Here is an 18,421-nt window from a genome sequence, read left to right on the forward strand (position 1 = left end):
TGGATTCACAGGCAGCAGGAAGAGACGGTGAGCCACTAGACATCCTTAAACTTCCAAGACCCCAAGGCCCAATCTCCAGTGACATACCTCCTTCAACAAAGTGACACCTGATAATAGTGCTACTCCCTATGGCCTATGGGGGCTGTTTTTATTCAAATCATCATGGAGTGATAAGGTGTGTTTTCTTTTTTTGTTCTTTTTGGTTTTTTTCCACAAGCATGGTGGGGGCTTTATTTTTATCAATAGTGCTTTTAACATCAGAGTTATTTATTTATTTATCTACTTTACAACCTGATATCAGCCCTTCCTTTCTTCCTAGTACCCTTTCACATAAGTCCTCCCCTGTAACTGTAATTTTTTAAACCTATTTTTAATGATGATTGTTAAATGCTTTCACCTCCCTTGTAGCCTATCACCAACCAGAAATAGTGAAAAAGGAAGGATATGGGGGAAGTGTATCTATTTAGGAAGGTGGTTTTGTGTGTGTGTGTATGTGTGTGTGTGTGTGTGTAGCTCTCGTCTGTGTTGTCTAGAAATTGGCAGTTCAGTTCACAGGTCAATAGTGGCAGCTCGATCTACTTGCAAACATGTCACAGATACACCAGCAGTCATCACCTGGTTAGAGTTGGGTAGCAAACACGAATCAGCAGCGGTGGCTTGACCTAGCAGGGACAGCCATGCCTCAGCCTCAGCTCAAGTCAGCAGCAGGAGGGACCAACAGGAATACCAAGAGAAGTTCTGGGTTGTGCCTCTCTCAGTGAAGTAAAGATCAGACTCTAGACCCTCAAGGGTTGCACGGTTAGCTCTATAAGCAACCAAACTCAGTCTCTGTCATTGTCCCTCGAGTTCTATTTATACACTCTATCACATATCCTCCATGGCTCTTGTCTCAACACATGCTCTGTCTCAGCTGACATCATTTTGCCAATCATCCTGAGTGTGAGGAATTGGCCAGAATTTGTTACACATCACCAAGGTTTTTGATGAGTTTCTCTCTATAGAGTCCGGACAAATGCCACCCAACTCTACAAATGCTGCTCAACTACACAGTGTAAGACAGAACAATACATGTGTGTTGTTAACCAAAAATCTTTTATCATGTGTCTTTTACATGTTTGTTTTAATAGAATGTCTTTTCACTATGTCTGCTTTAGCTAACCATTCCTTCACGTGTTTGCCTCAGCAAAACACCATCTAACCAACTTTCTAAAGAACCCTTAAGTTTCCACTTCATGCTCCCAGTCTCCTTAGACGGGGAAGCCCCACCCTGGGTGTCAACCTCCCCACTTCTCATCTTCCCACAGTTGCTGCAGGATTAGGCACTTCCTGTCATGTGCGAGGGTTTTAAAGGAGGAAAGAAAAGATGTAATATGTTATAATCTCAAGACCACAACACAACACAACACCACACAACACAATGACCCCAAATAAACAAGAACAGCAGCAACAAGAACAAAACCCTAAAACAAACATTCCTCAAAAGGAGAAACTTATTCATGACAAACCAGTGAACTTAATGTAACATAGCTTGAACCTATGGGCTTTTCCCCCTTCACCTACCAGGTCTGTGGACATTCTGTGGGCAAGACATGAGGCCAAGAACTTTGCTGCAGAAGCTGGAAGATGCTCACTTGATTAAGAACACTGCCCTTGTAGGTGGTAATCTTGTGGCAAGCAAAGAAGGAGAGCCAATTCTCCTACCATTCTGATGCTGTTTTCCTATGTGGACCAACCTACTGACCAGGAGACTATACAGGAATTCAAAAAGAATCTTGGGAAATGAGAATGCCATTAGAGTCTGGAAGAGTCTATGCATCATGGGTTGGATGAAATTTATGTGTCCACAGGTGAAACTGGACTAGGCCTAGATGTCCCAAGCTTCTTTGGCATGTGGGGTGGGCAGTTACACTCAGGAGATGTGAGAGAACTTGGTAGGAAATAAAAGCCAATGGACCTTGAAAACATTCTGGTGTTTATATGTGTTCTGAAGCTCACACATATACCCATCAGCAAGCTTTAGTTGCCTCTGGATAATATTTGCCTGAATCCTAGGAGTTCAGGTTTAGAAATACGATTAAAGTATATGCAAATGTAAAAGCAGCCACACATTACTGGGTAGACAGACTCCATAGACTTATCTCAGATAAGCTACGAAACAAACAAATAGTAGCAGCCCTTAGGGGAAAGAGTCAGAATCCAGGATTGCTTCAATATATTCCCTAAAATGTCAAGTATTCAACAAAATATTTTATGCAAAATCCACACAAAATGTGTCTCATGTTCAGAGTAAAAAAGTATTTAGTAGATTATAACTTTAACTAGAAATTGGACTCAGTAGCCAAATAGGTCAAAACAGTTACTCTCAGGACTTAGAATGTAGTACATTGTTTGCACAAAGCCCTGGGGCCCGTCCCAATCCCTCCTTGAGACACACACTGGACACACACCCATATACAACACATGCACACACTACACACATACTCCATACCCAAACACTTAACATGTACACACTACATATACGTACAACAATACCACAACACACTACACATATATGCACATTCCAACACATACTCAACACACGTGTATACACACACACAATTACAGTAGCATTTTTATAGCAACACTATAAAAATGATCATGAATAAAGGAAATCACCTTTAAAAGGGCAAAAGAAAAATGTGATAAGATGATAAAATGAGGGACTGGAAAGGTGGCACAGAGCTTAAGAGTGCTTGCTGCTCTTGCAGAGAACCTATGCTTGGTTCCCAGAACTCACACAGGATGGCTCATGATCATCTACAGCTCCAGCTCCAGGGGCTCCAAAGCCTCTTCCAAAGCATCTTCTAGCCTCCAAGGCCATCCATGCCCATACAGTGCACACAAACTAAGTGCACATACACATATCCACAACAAATAAGATAGATGACACAATGAATAGAGAATCTCAGCAAAAAGATATGAATGACTTAGTAAAGAACAAAAGTTGTAAATAAAAGCCATTATTTCTTCATATCTCCATAGTAGATTTGTAATGGGAGAGAGAAAGAGAGAGACAGAGACAGAGAGAGAGACAGAGAGAGAGAGAGAGAGAGAGAGAGAGAGAGAGAAAGAGAGACAGAGACAGAGACAGAGACAGAAACAGAGACAGAAAGACATTCCCAGATAAACATCCACCACATTCGTGTACTGGCGAATTTAACCGTTTTCTTTCTTTCATGGGTATATTCTTGTACTCATGAGAATGGTCACAATGTTGATACTTTATATTTTGAAGTTTCATAGGCCAGTCTATACCATTTACTCTTTCTCATATTTTATCAAGAATACCTGGCATTTTGGCTTCCAGGTCAATTTTAGAATTGCTATATTTCATTAGAAAAATCACTCAAGGATTTGGTTGGAATTTTGGCATTTTACCAGTTGGTATTATATTAGTAAAAAACAAAACGTAGAAGTCTCACTAAGGGAATGCAAATGATCTTAGGTACAAAGGAATTTTTGATACTGGCTTAGTATTTCAGAGAGTGAATATTAAATGGCTGGATTAAAGTGAGGAAGGGTGGTGTGGCGATTTGAGTCAGAATGGTCCCTATAGGCTCATACATTTGTGTTTGTTTCCCAGTTGGTAGAGTGTTTAGGAAGGATTAAGAAGTATGGCCTTGTTAGAGAAACTGTGTCACTGGGGGATGTGCTATGAAGTTTCTAAGGCACATGCCAGACTCTCTCTCCCACTCTCTTTCTATCTCTCCCCCTGCTGCCTGTGGATAATATGTAAGCTCTCAGCTACTGCTCCAGTCCCATGCCTGACTGCTGCCATGCTCTTTGCCATGATGGTCATGGACTGAACCCTCTGAAACTGTAAGGCATCCCTCAGTGAAATGATTTTCTTTACAAGTGTTCTTAGTCATGGTGTCTTTACAGCAATAGAACAGAAACCAAGACAGGTAGTGATTGGATTGTTCTTACGGTCTGTGGATCTGTGCTTAGGGTCTCTCAGTGTGATTCAGAAATCTCCTTCTCTGGGATCCAGATCACTAGGACAGTTGTAGATCTTTGGGAGGAGTAAAATTTAACATTGAGGTTTGGGTCTGTGTCTCCTCGATGTAGCCATCTGTGACCTGTAGCAGTGTTTGATGGTACTGGTGTCTCCCTTGGACTTACTCGTTAGAGTCGATCTCATTTTATCGTTTTATTGCAATTGAAGGTGACACTATCTTCTAGGCTTTCCTGGAACCTAAGCTCTTTGGGCGACTCTGCTTCTTTTCTGGTCTTGAGCATTGTGGATGGGTGTCAACTCTTTCTCTAAGCTTTCAGTTTTTCTTTTCCAAGTAAAATTTAGGGGTCAGTATTAGAGCTCACCTCTTGATTTTGTGGCTGTGTCTGACTTATTGTTCGGCTTGTATATTTTGTAGTACTGCATGTCAATCAGCCAGGCTTACATCTCTACTATCATTTTTAATGAGTGAAATGTTATACTGTATCGCTTGAACATGTCATGGCCTTTCATTAAATCCCAGACACTCACACCATCACCATCATTTCTTTGTGTATGGGTACTGGTGTGTACGGAGCTTTGTGCTTGTCTTTCACGTATGCCTGGCTTTTTAATGTGGCTGCTGGGGATCTGAATTAAAGCTCTCATGCTGTGAGGCAGGCACTTAACTGATGGAGCCATCTCTGTAGCCCTACACTTTCAATTGGTTTTTTTACAAAATAGGGATTAAATACAATTTTGGAGCATTGTGGCGGTTCTCACCTCTTCTTACTAATGCAAAATCAGAAGGTGGTGGGGGAAACTTGAGTCTGCCACCTTGAAAACTGTTTTGGTATCAGTTTAAATTTCTTTTTGCTGTAAACACAGCGAAAATAGTTTAATCCCCACCAAAACAGTTAAAATTTAGGTATACATAGACTCATTTACATTTTTTGTATTTATTTGCTTAACTTTATTTCATGCTTATGTGTGTTATGTCTGTGTGTATGTTTGCTTACCATGTGTGTGATCAGCCAGAAGAAGGTGTCAGATTTTGGAACTTGAGTTACAGATAGTTATTAGCTGCGGTGTGGGTGCTGGGAATCAAACCTAAGTCCTCTGGAAGATCAGTCAGTGCTTTTAATGAACGAGCCATCTCTCCAGCCTTTTATAGACTTGTTATAAAATATTTTATATATGAATGTATTTATAGCAAAACCCCACACACAGATACACATGTATACATGTACACACATGTACACATACCCAAGCACACATGCAACACACACACTCACAAATGCCTATACATAAATATACCCATGTGCACTCATCATATAACATGTACAAATGCATGCAGCCTCTCACATAAACATACATATTCACTCATACTTGCATATGCTCACCCACTAATGCTCTTAGGAGCACACTCACATGGTCACACACCTGTACATTTACACATGCCCACAATCACAAAACACACACTCACGTACATACACATGCACACACAGAGGTACTCACAGGCATCCACACTCACATACTCACACATGCACATACACACTTGTCTGCCTGCATGTCATGTAGGTACACTCACAATACACACTTGTACATATGTACAGATATCTACACTGACATTTGAAAACACATTTATGTACACACACATACTAATATAGTTACACTGACACCTTCATAACCCACACTTATACAGAATCATGCAAACACATTCATTTTATCACATACATATATTCTCACACACACTCATAAAAGAGCACTTATACATGAACATACTCACACATGTACTCATATACACACACTTAAGTCACATATACACACAACCATACACCCTCATTCAAAATGACTACATACAAACACATACTTCACACATAGACACCCTTAGACACAAACACACGCATTCTCACAATATGTGAAAACACACCTCTATACTCACACAGGAACATTCAAATGTGCAATTACGTATTCACACACTCCCATAAACACATACACACTCACAATACTCACAAATAATATATGAGTGCATACATGTAATTCCCACATATGCTCATACCCCCAAACTTGTCTAGTGAAAGTGTATTAACATGCATATGTGTACATGCATATCAAACTTGCAGACATCCACATACTTACACAGGCATACACATTCATTCAAACTCATGTGCATGTGTGTGTATATGCAGCACATAAAGTGGCAGAAAAACACACAAACATCAACTCCCACAGACATATAAATATATACACACCATTGCTCAATATATACTTATAAACTTACATTCAAATATATACTGCATTGACACATGTTCATTCACATATGCACACACGAAATCAGTAAATAAAAACGTAATAGTTAAACAAGAGTTAATACACAGGAAACTACAGGTTGTATGAGAACTTAGGATAAAGAATCCAATTTTGATTAGGTTATGCAGGTTAGGAAAGACATTTCTATGGACATTTTGTGTAAATTGAGTCCTGTTAGTTTAGTAAGAGAATCATTGAAAAGTATAGTGGGAAGAGGCAAATGGATTATTCTAAAAGTAGATCTCAAACCCTAAGGAGGGTCCTATAGGCTGAGTTTGGGTATCTCTGCCCCAATTTACATTTTATGTTTTACCCCAATTGCCTTAGTATATGGCCTTAGCTTCGTCACTCCTGGGAATGTCCTGATCATCCTGACTGGGCTCCACAGGGGCAAGAGAGTGGTTTTCCTGAAGCAGCGGGGCAGTGGCTTGCTATTTGTGACTGGTGCTATTGCCCTCAACAGAGTTCCTCTGCACAGAACACACCAGAAGTTTGTCATTACCACCTGGGCAAAAGTTGACATCAACAAGATTAAAATCCCCAAACACCTGATTGATGCTTCAAGAAGAAGCAGCCGTGCAAGCCCCGGCACCAGGAGGGTGAGATCCTGGACACAGAGAAGGAGAACTACAAGACTACAGAGCAGCGCAAAGCTGATCAGAAAACTGTGGGTTCAGATTTTACCGAAGATCCAAGCTGCTCCTCAGCTCCAGGGCTGCCAACTCAGTTCTTCTTGACAAACGGGATGCATCCTCACAAACTGGTGTTCTAAATTGCTAACAACCTAATTAAAGAGCTTCATGAGTTAATGAAGTCATCTAAGTGGACACTATTACAGTCTAACTCCATGTGAGAAGACACTGGAGCATGCAGGAACACAGGAAATGACCATCTAGAGCCCAAGGATGGAACCCGAAAAATCCTGTTGACAGGATCACAGACTTCCACCCTCCAGGTCTGGGAAGAAATGAATCTCTGGTTAAGCTCTCTCATCTGCAGTCCTTTGTACTGGGCAGCCATAGGCAGGTCAGAGAGGTCATATTCATTACCTAGCATTTCCATCAACCTTCTAGTGGCTTCTAGTGGCTTTAGTCTTCACTCTAGACTTGCTTTTCTTGATTCTCTCCTTAAAGATAATTTTCTCTTCATGGCCACAGCCATGTTCCCGGCTCATGGCTCTCGTCTGAATTTGTGGGTTATTTATTTCCTTTGCAGGTTTATTTTTCTCCTATAAAGTCCATCACATCCATGTTACTGCTCCCAGGCTCCCATTGTGTTTGCAGCCACCAGCCCGCTTGTCTCACAAGAGCCCCTAGACTGTTTCATGTATTTTCCTTCTACAAGCTCCTCTCCCAGACCAGGATTTTTCTATTAACAGAGATTCTGTAAGGTTCATTCACTGGCAGTGATATCGTGGGATCTTAAACAGCCCATCGTACCAACTTTCCACTCCAGCTGTTCCAATTTGTCACTCCTGGTCTTTAAGGGGGCCTTTGATTATAGTTAGTATATATGCTATGTGTCCGACATTTTACCACTGCTTGCAGTTGATCCTTTGTGTACATAGGAAATACCACTCCACAGGCACTCAGATTGATGAATGTCAAATCCCATGTGTTTGCATACAAACTACATGCATCCTCTCATCTGCTTAAAAGCATCTCTAAGCCACTCATGAAATCTAATAAAATATAATTGGTATATAAGGAGCTGACATACTACATTGCATAGGGATTAATATGAAAAAGTGTACATGTTCACACATACACACACATACACACACACACATGATGGTCTTAATGAAAATGGTCTCCGTAGGCTCATAGGGTGTGGCACTATTTGAAAGGATCAGGATCTGTGACCTTGTTTGAGTATGTGTGACCTTGTTGGGGAAGTATGTCACTAGGGTAGGGGGAGTTGGTAAGCTCCGAGGTTTCAGAAGCTAATGCCAGGCCTAGTGAGTTCAAAATCAACATATAAACTCAGAAGTCTGCTGGGCATGGTGGCACACACCTTTAATCCCAGCACTTGGGAAGCAGAGGAAGCTGGATTTCTGAATTTGAGGAGAGCCTGGTCTACAGAGTGAGTTCCAGGACAGCCAGGCTACACAGAGAAACCCTGTCTCAAACAAAACAAAACAAAACAACCCCCCCCAACTCAGAACTCTTATGTGCCAATAACAAATTCACTGAGAAAGAAACAAAAAAACCCCTCAAAACTCAGAAGTCTCTTATGTGTCAATAACAAATTCACTGAGGAAGAAAATAAGAAAGTAACCTATTAGGAAAGAACAATAAGAAAATAAAATACTTAGAAATAATCCCAAGGAAGGATGTTAAAGACTTCTACAAAGAGGATTTTAAATTACTGAAGAAAGAAAATATCAGAAGGTGGAAAGACATCTGGTGTTCATGGATTGGCAATTAATTTGTTAAAATGTTCACAATCCAAATGGATCTACAGATTCAATGCCATTTCCACCAAAAAAACACTAGAAAAAAAACGGCAACCCAAATCACATGCAAGCACAAAAGACCCCAAATCTTCTCTTCTTAACAGGGACCAATGTGGGAAACACCGTAATACTTCAAATTTCAATGGTATGTTCCCTGTTGCCTCTGAGTTTTGAATACATGGTCCTCAGTTTGTGGTGCTATTTGGGGAAGGCTAGGGGTGTGGCTTTGTGAGAAATTTGTCACTGAGGCAGTCTTTGAGAATTTAGACTCAAGCCATTACTAGTTCTGTCTCTCTACTTTGGAGTGAGACCTCAGCTTCCTGCTCCTGTCACTGTAACTTCACTCTACTATCATGGGCTGTCACCCTCTGGAACCACAAGCCCAAATAAGCTGGCCTATAACTTGTAAAACAGCATATTATCAAGTAGCCTGAGTGCAAACATAATCTTAATAGGAGCAGAATGATTGCTAGATAGGGGTCTGGGAAAGAGCTTGCAAAGGCAGGGAGGGGTTGCATGCCTAATGCTCAGTGTATGTATGTATGCATGCATAAAAATTATACTGAAACTCATGAAGTTTCACAATTAACGTGCATTGATAATTATAGTAAGAAATTTGGGTGTTATTAACTAAATATTCCTTTTAATTATTTAAAATTTTACCTTTATGATATGAATTTGCATATAAATGTATCTTCTGGAATTTTTTTCTCTCATCTATTGGTACACTACCATTTCCATATCAAACTTTATGGGAGCTTTATAATACTCTTTGATATTTGTCAGAACTCTTTTCCGATCATTATTTCACCCCTTTTTACGTTTTCTTGATTGCTCTCATGCATTTAAATTCCAGATGCATTCTCGATTTAGCTTGTAACATTTCATAAAAAACTCGTGTTGAAAATTGAATTGGAATTTTATTATTTTTGTACCAGTTATTATATTAGCAACAAACCTGCAAGCTCATGTAAAATATAAATGATTCTGAAAACATAGGAATTAAGAAAAAAGGATGCTGAAGTATCTCAGAGAATTGAGTGGCTCATTTGTTGATTAGTGGTGCGGTGTTGCTCCAGTCCTTAGTAACTGAATCTCGGTGCTTTCTCTCCATGTCCCTGTCACTAACGTGACTCAGAACCTTCAATTCCTGCTACTCATGTGCTCCAGGTTAAGTTCTAGCTACCTCTAAGCCTTTGAATCAGTCTACTCCCTATTACTGCAACAAAATACCATAGACAATTAAAGGAGAAACGATTATTTCTGATTACCATTTTGGATCTTCCAGTCCATAATTGAGTGATCCCCCTACTGCTCTGAGCATTGGGTGAAGGAGACACACCGTGGTTAGGAGCGCCATGGTTAGGAGACACACCATGGTTAGCAGCATATGGCAGAGCTAAATTTCCCATCTCACCAGGCAGGAAAGAGAGGAAAGAAAGGCTCAGGTGCAACAGTCCCTCTCCACAGCATATTCTCAGAGATGCAAGGATTTCCTCCTTCTTAAAAGTCTATGGTGCTTCCTATCAGATCCACTCCAAGGGTCAAATCTTTATCACATGACATTTGAGGACACTTAGTGTCCAAGTTATAACATGGTCTGAGGTCATATATCTTTATAATATAGGTAGGTATCTCTATTGCATGTAGGGGTTGGAAACAAACTAAAGTTGGATTTATTTATTTACCTGAATTTAGGCTCTTTGGATTGTTAGCTATATTTCTCTAGTTTGCTATGGTTAATCTCACGTTTCTTCCACCAGTGGATACGATGTAAGTACAACGAAACTTATCGTGTGCTGTATACTTATCACATGGTGTATAAAATGGCTAGTGGGGACAGGAGGATAAGGAATGAAGAATGCAACCCTTCTTTAGTATGCTGAAGACGAGGGGCTGATAACCATACCTGAGTGGTAAGTAAAGAGGAGGAGAAGGAAGCCACAGTCACCATTTATTTCTGGTCACAGAGCTTTTTAAACTTTGACTTTCCTGTGACTTTGGTGATTCTATATTCTTGTTTTATTCCTTGATATGATTGTGACTTTCCTTCCCTAGTTGATTTATCCTTATCATTGAGGTATCTAAGCAACTAGCATTACGGAATTCTAAGGATCTGGGTTGTCTTATATTAACAGTTAAAATTAGGAATTTTCCAGGCAGCCCATGCTGTGGTAGCTTTAAGATAAATGTGGTTTCAATCTAGTATGTTCTTCCGTGTTTAGGGTTCAATGCATTCCAGCATTGCTCACATTTTCACTAGGAGAGTTTGGAGACAGAGAGGGGGACATGGATAGACCATCCCCTCTAGTCTCAGAAACTCTCTAATGTGTTCAGTTACCAGTTGCAAGCAGCAGCCTTGTTTGCTAGTAAAACCTGTCAGTCAATGTCAGTCACATGAGCTGAAAGGTCACACCTCCTTTCTTAGTAACATGGTGATCACACAGTGGCCTAGTGACTGACCTTTGTACCATGCCAGCAAAATCTTTTGCTGCTTTTTTGGTGATTATATTTGTGTCATATGTAAAATGACACAAATCCTAAAAAATCCTATATCATGTGATCACTTGTTTTTCTTTTATCTAGACTGCCTTATTTACTTAATTTTGAACTAATGTTCTCTGCATTTTAAAAGCTGCCTCAAAGTCAGTTTAGAATTACTCAAAATTATTGCTAATAAGCAGAGATGCCTGTGTTAAAGCCACAGTTTCAGGGTTTTTAGATGAGTGAGAATATTCATTTGGTCCTCAATAAGAGATCCCTCCCTCCCTCCTTTCCTTCCTTCCTTCCTTCCTTCGTTCCTTCCTTCCTTCCTTCCTTCCTTCCTTCCTTCCTTCCTTCCTTCCTTCCTTCCTGTTTGTTTTTTCATTCCTTCATTCATTTGTTCTTTTCTTCTTTCTTCCCTCCCTCCCTCCCTTTGCCCTCCCTCCTCCCTCTAGCCTTCCCTCCATCCTTTCTTCTTTTCTTGGACAGGTCTTATGTATTTTAGGTTGGCTTTGAACTCCCTATATAGCCCAAGATGGCCCTGCACTCCTGATCCTTCTGCCTTGGGTCTTTGCCATCACACCCAGTTATATGGGGTTGGGATCAGTCCTAGGGGCTTCATGCACACTGAGGAAGCCCTCTGCCAATGAAGCCACACCCCCAGCTTCTGGCTAAGAGTTTGACACTTGGTAAGATAGATGTCCAACCTATATTTCAGAGCTGACCCCAAGGCTGAAACTTGTGGTGGTGCATACCAGCCTCTTCCATCTAGTGGCTCACAGCTGCATTCAAATAAGTTTGTGTGTTTAAAAATAGTAACAGCATTTACTTAAGCAGCTAATAAATTATTTAACATGCTCTAGTTTTTCATTTGGAAACAGGACAGTTCTGTCTTCTTTGAGTATATATTCAACGAACACTCTGGCTAATGGCAATCAGATGAATGTGCTTAGAGAGTCTGGTTTATAGCTTGATCATTGTGTATTTTTAAAATAATTTTATTCACAGTGGATGCTATTTAATTTGCACCTATGGTGGACTATTGATAAATACAAGCACCATAATGAAGCCTGTTGTTGAAGTATAAGTTAATGGCAATAATTTAGCAACTTCACCTCAAGATATCTTACTAAATTTTTAAGTGGCGTTCAGTTAATTAAACCCCTTATGTAGCATATTAAATATTATTCAAATTAAGAGAGAATCATTGTCAGGATGTTATTGAACAATGTGTTATTTACAGAGAGCTATATTTGGATTCCAAACAAATGTGATATAATATCAATTTTTATGGTATGCTTAAATATTCATATTTACCTTAAGTAAATAGCATATAATTTGCTTAATATGTGAAAAGTATTTTTACACTGTGAATTATTAAATCTATTATATAATGAATTAAAATATAATATTTAATAATACAATGATTAAAGTTTTAACTTTGTAGCAATTTATTTATTATATTTTATATAAAAATTTAAAAAAGATGAAGAGCCAAAAGGTGCTCTTTGTGTTTGTGTGTGTCTTTTAATAGCAAAAACTTCATAAAATAAAAAGGGAAAAAACCTCTAGAAAATGACTTCTCATAGGTACCAGTTTCCACTTTGTTTTGTTGTGAATTGTGTTTCTTTGGCAGAGGCACCATTATGCAAAACAGTGTGGTGATATTGGCATATAGAGGATAAACAGAGACAGAAGTATTGATCCTTGATACATTTGTTCTTGAGGGAAAAAATTCTGCTTCATTGATGACAGAGAATTTTCTGCGGGTGAATGATGAATTCAGCACTCAATTGATTGAATTAGGATTGGCAAGTAGACATTGATGAGATGAACCCATGCACACTCTCTACCTGGTTGTTATGGCTTCAGCTGATCAGTTTGTCTAGCGCTGGGTGAGTGAAGAGTAACTGGCAGTAACCGAATGCTCCTGCCTGCTCAGGATGCTGCCTGAAATTCGGGAATTTCTATGGGAACTTATGTCTGGCGTAGATCCGGTTCAACTTTGGGCTCTTTCTGAATGCCAATTCTGGATTCACAGGTCTTCTTCATTGTATGAAGCTTACCATACAGGCCTTATTAAACTCAGAGAACATTTAGCACTTCTTATTTCCAGGACCTATCAATGTAACACCACCAGTGCAGTACCCTGGTATGGAGTAAGGCTACTGTCAGTTCAAAGATGTCAAAAGGTATCATTGTAAAAGTTATTGTACCGTTCGAGGCAAGAATGAACGACAAATTGCTTTCATGCTTTTTTTGCATAATAATGGAAAATAATTTATTAAATAGAATTTGGTAGATGGATAGCTTGGAGGAGCGGAGGTGCCTATAAAGTCCCACTCTGAGGAACTGTTGGCATTTGAGAGGAGGGAAGGGGGTGGAGGTGGGAGGGGAGAGAGGGTGAGGTGTAGCGAGGATCTGGGGAGAGTTGGGGGAGGGAATGAATAAGATCACAAATGCATTGTATTAAAATCTCAAAGAATCAATAAAACATTATTGAAAAAATAAATTAGCAGGTAAGGATATAGCCCAGTAGTAGCGTGCCTGCCCAGCTTATACAAAGCCTTGGAGTTAATACCTCACATTATAAAAAAGTACAAAGGAAGAAATTAATTGGTATTATCACACTTATAGCTTTCAAATCTTTGATGGTCATGATAATGTGTTCACCCTTACCCAGAATGCAACTTGGGCTTCACTTTATTGTAGCCAGCAGAGTAGAACTCACTGAGTTTTGCTTGGCACAGAAGGCATTCTTCATGAGTCATTTCCCAGTCATAGGAAATTTCCCTTAGCCTCGTAAGCCTAGGTCTGAGAATCAAGAGAGATGATCTCATATACACAGTCCTTAAATGTATTGGGATGAGGAAGTTGTCTATGAGCTTATTTTTTTTCCACCTTCGAATTATGGATTATATGTATCAGTTGAGATTCTAGTGAGACTTCATGTGTAGCTGGCTTTTGCTACTTCGTGAGTTCTTCTTTTCCCACCCTTTATCCCCCTGATTTCACCTCTTATCACTGGATAGATAAGAAAGAAGGATAGAAGGAAGAAGAGAGAAATAGAGATTCCCTGAATCTAATTTCTTTTATTTCTTCTTTGACTCTGGCTACTAGCAAACTACTAACAACGGTCCCTGAACAACCACCAATCTCCAACCTCACCTTTGCAGCCCTGGAATTTATCTATCCTCTGAAAAATCCCCAGAATTCCAAACATCAAATGATCACAGAAACTATTTGCAGCTTGCAAAGCCATGCCTCTGCTAGAGCACAAGACAAATCATAGTCAGCTGCTGGGGACAGTCTGAAGCCATCCCATAATCTCACACCTGGGATTAAAAGAAAAATATATTCTTATAATATTTTTTGTGTTTTTTAAAAGAATCTAAAATTCTAGGATTCTTACTGCATTAATTTGATAAGACAGAGAAAGATCAATTTTATACAGAAGCATTACCGAAAGAGCCTTGGAAACTTTAACATTTAGGCCCAATTTACTTCAAGTGACCCTGTTCTGTTACTGTGTAAATCCATATCCAGGATTCTTCCCATTGCAACTTTGATTGTAGATATTGACTAAATTGGCTGTACCACAGGGGGGAAAAAAACATATCCCTATCTCAGGCTATTTATTTTTCAATATTAAGTTATTTCCTTGTTAATGTATCTGAGATTTTATTTTATATTATATAGGTGCCATATAGCATATAATTATTAGTTTGCATATAATATATCATTATATATTATATATCCAGTAATACTACCGTCTGCAGTTTCTGAAGGTTATCTCCTGTGTTTAGCTGGGAATCTCTGTACTTTAGTGCTATTCAAACCAATCCAGAGGATTTCCCAAACTCAGTATATATTTTAACAATTAGTTTTTTTTACTTTAATGCATTATTGCTGATGAATGCATCCATTGATATCAGGAGATGTCTACAATCCTTCCCAGTTGGCACATCTTCTTTAGTCTGATTCTCCTCATCCCCTTCTTGGCTACCAATTCTGGATACTGTGGAATAATAATGAAAGGCCAGGCACAGCAGAGCTTGTTTTATAACTTCAAAGATGCAGCAGGAAGCAGCAAGACATATGGAATGGGAATTGTTTTATGGTGTGTAGAGACTTACTATCCTCCACTTCTTGGCCTTCTAGACTGCCCACATCGTATGGGTCAATAACCCACTTTTCATCAATACAGCAGTTTCCATGTAAGAAATGAGGACAAGTTACGTACGTAACAGGTGTTCTGATTTTTCAGCTTGCAAAGATAGGCTTTTCAAAGTGATTTTCAGTGGTCTCAGCTTAGTGAGTTCTGGCTCTGAGAGTCATTTACCATAGTCATGAAGTAGTCATATTTCTACTTCATAGTTGAAGTAAACCCAGGGGTGTCTCATTTGTCTTTCTCCACTCTGAGTTACCTGATGTCATCAGCAGCAAATCCCAGCCTACAGCTCTGAATTTTTCCACCATCTGAAAACTATACTGTCACAGTCTGAGCTCAGAGCTTTGGATCCTTGGTCTCAGATTTCTTGTTTGTCTAGAGCCTTCTTTGCCTTGACAACGGTTCTGTTTGTTCCTTTCCCTTGGCCTTGTTTATAGTGTTGGCAATTTTAGAGAACAAATTCAAAGTTTTATTCAAACTCATTCCTTTTCTTTCTGTTAATTGAATTAACCTCTGTGTCATTTTACTGGCTTACCTTTTATTTCATATTTTCTAACTCTCTTAAGTTTTATAATATAACATTAAATTTATTTACTTTTAATCATACTTGAAACACGTTTAAACTATACTATGTCTTCTTACCATCTTTGCTTTTCACATACTTCCTAGACCGACCAGTGGAGTGAGTCTAATTGATTTGTGTTCTGGTATGTTCTTCCTCCCTCTTGCAAGTATGCAAAGTTTATTGACCAGCGCTGGTCCAAAGACCATAACTAAGTAGCATTGTTGTAAAACACCAAGAGCTTCACAGGGACCACTTAGTCAATTTGATGAATTTTTAGAAAATATATATTCTCTGTGTGGTATAAAATGCTATAAATGTAGTAACTTGTATTCCTGTCATGTTATCAAATCCTCTGTGTTCTTTTTTTAAAAAATTGGATATTTTATTTATTTACATTTCAAATGTTATCCCCTTTCCCGGCTTTCCCTTTGCAATCCCCCGATCCCATCCCCACTTACCCTGCTTCTATGAGGGTGCTTCCCCACCCACCCACCCACCCACTCCCTCCTCACCTCTCTAGCATTCTTCTACAATGAGGCATCAGGCCTTCACAGGGCCAAGGGCCTCCCCTCCCGCTGATGCCATATAAGGCCCCTTCAGCTCCTCAGTCCTTCTCCTAACTCCTCCATTGGGGTCTCTGTGCTCAGTTTGATGGTTGGCTGTGAGCATCCACGTCTGTATTGGTCAGCATCTGTCCTGGAGACATCTGCCTCTCTGGAGACAGCTGTATCAGGCTCCTGTCAGCAAGCACTTCTTTGCATCTGTGATAGTGTCTGAGTTTGGTGTCTGCATGTGGGATGGATTCCCAGGTTTTCCTTCAGTCTCTGCTCCACTCTTTGTCCCTGTATTTCCTTTAGACAGGAGCAATTCTGGGTTAAAATTTTGGAGATGGGTGGGTGGCCCCATCCCTCAACAAAGGGCTATACCTAACCTCTGGATAGGGTCTTGACAGGTTCTCCCTCTCCTTTGTGTGATATTTCAGCTAATGCCATCCCCATGGAGTCTTGGGAGGCACTTGTTTTTCTAGCATCTGGGACTTTCTGGTTGCTACCACCTCCTATCCCCCATTGCTACACACCTCTGTTCAATTACCTGGCACTTTGTACATCTCCATCTCCTCTCATACCTGATTCTTCTTCCCCTCTCTTTCTACTCCTCCTCTTCTCTTCCTCCTGAGTCCCTCCCTCCCTCCCCTTCCCTTGATTCTTTTGTTCCCTCTTCTAAGTAGTACTGAAGCATCCACTCTTTGATCTTCCTTCCTTGAGTTGTACCATGGGTATTCCATGCTCTGGCTAATATCCACTTATCAGTGAGTACATACCATGTGTGTGATCTTTTGTGTCTGAGTTATCTCACGCAGGATGATCTTTTCTAGATCCATCCATTTGTCTGAGAATTTCATGAAGTTATTGTTTTTAATAGCTGAGTAGTACTCCATTGTGTAAATGTACCACATTTTCTGTATCCATTCTTTCTTGAGGGACATCTGGGTTCTTTTCAGCTTCTGGTTATTATAAATAAGGCTGCTATGAACATAGTGGAACATGTGTCCTTATTACATGTTGGGGAATCTTCTGGGTATATGCCCAGGAGTGGTATAGCTGGGCCCTCAGGTAGTACTATGTTGAAATTTCTGAGGAACCTCCAGACTGATTTCTAGAGTGGTTGTACCAGCTTGCAATCACACCAGCAATAGAGGAGTATTCCTCTTTATCCATATCCTCACCAGCATCTGCTGTCACCTGAGTTTTTGATCTTAGCCATTTTGACTGGTGTGAGGTGGAATCTCAGGGTTGTTTTGATTTGATGACTAAGGATGTTGAACATTTCTTTAGGTGCTTCTAGGCTATTAGAGTTTCCTTGGTTGAGAATTCTCTGATTAGCTCTGTACTCCATTTTTTTTTTTAAATAGGGTTATTTGTTTCTCTGGAGTCTAACTTCTTGAGTTCTTTGTATATATTGGATATTAGCCCTCTATCGGATGTAGGGTTGGTAAAGATCTTTTCCCAGTCTGTTGGTTGCTGTTATGTTCTATTGACAGTGTCCTCTGCCTCACAAAAGGTTTGCAATTTTATGAGGTCCCATTTGTCAATTCTTGATCTTAGAGGGTAAGCCATTAGTGTTCTGTTCAGGAACTTTCCCCCTGTGCCCATGTGTTCAAGACTTTTCCCCACTTTCTCTTCTATTAGACTCAGTGTATCTGTATATGGAGGTCCATAATCCACTTGGACTTGAGCTTTGTACATAGAGATAAGAAAAGAATGCATTGATTTGTGTTCTTCTACGTGTTGACCTCCAGTTTTGAGGTCCAGCACCATTTGTTGAAAATGCTGTCTTTTTGCCACTGGATGGGTTTTAGCTTCTTTGTCAAAGATCAAGTGACCATAGGTGTGTGGATTCATTTCTGGGTCTTCAATTCTATTCCATTGATCTACCTACCTGTCACTGTACCAATACCAT

The 18,421-nt window shown here is 39.8% G+C and overlaps 1 pseudogene; it reads left to right on the forward strand.

Annotated features, from left to right (window-relative positions):
• Nucleotides 1-1,589: 1,589 nt before the first annotated feature.
• On the forward strand, nt 1,590-7,058 carry LOC110296444 (annotated as a pseudogene).
• The last annotated feature ends 11,363 nt before the right edge of the window (nt 7,059-18,421 follow it).

This window comes from Mus caroli, chromosome 1 (assembly GCF_900094665.2).
Source record: "Mus caroli chromosome 1, CAROLI_EIJ_v1.1, whole genome shotgun sequence".
Taxonomy (NCBI): Eukaryota; Metazoa; Chordata; class Mammalia; order Rodentia; family Muridae; genus Mus; species Mus caroli.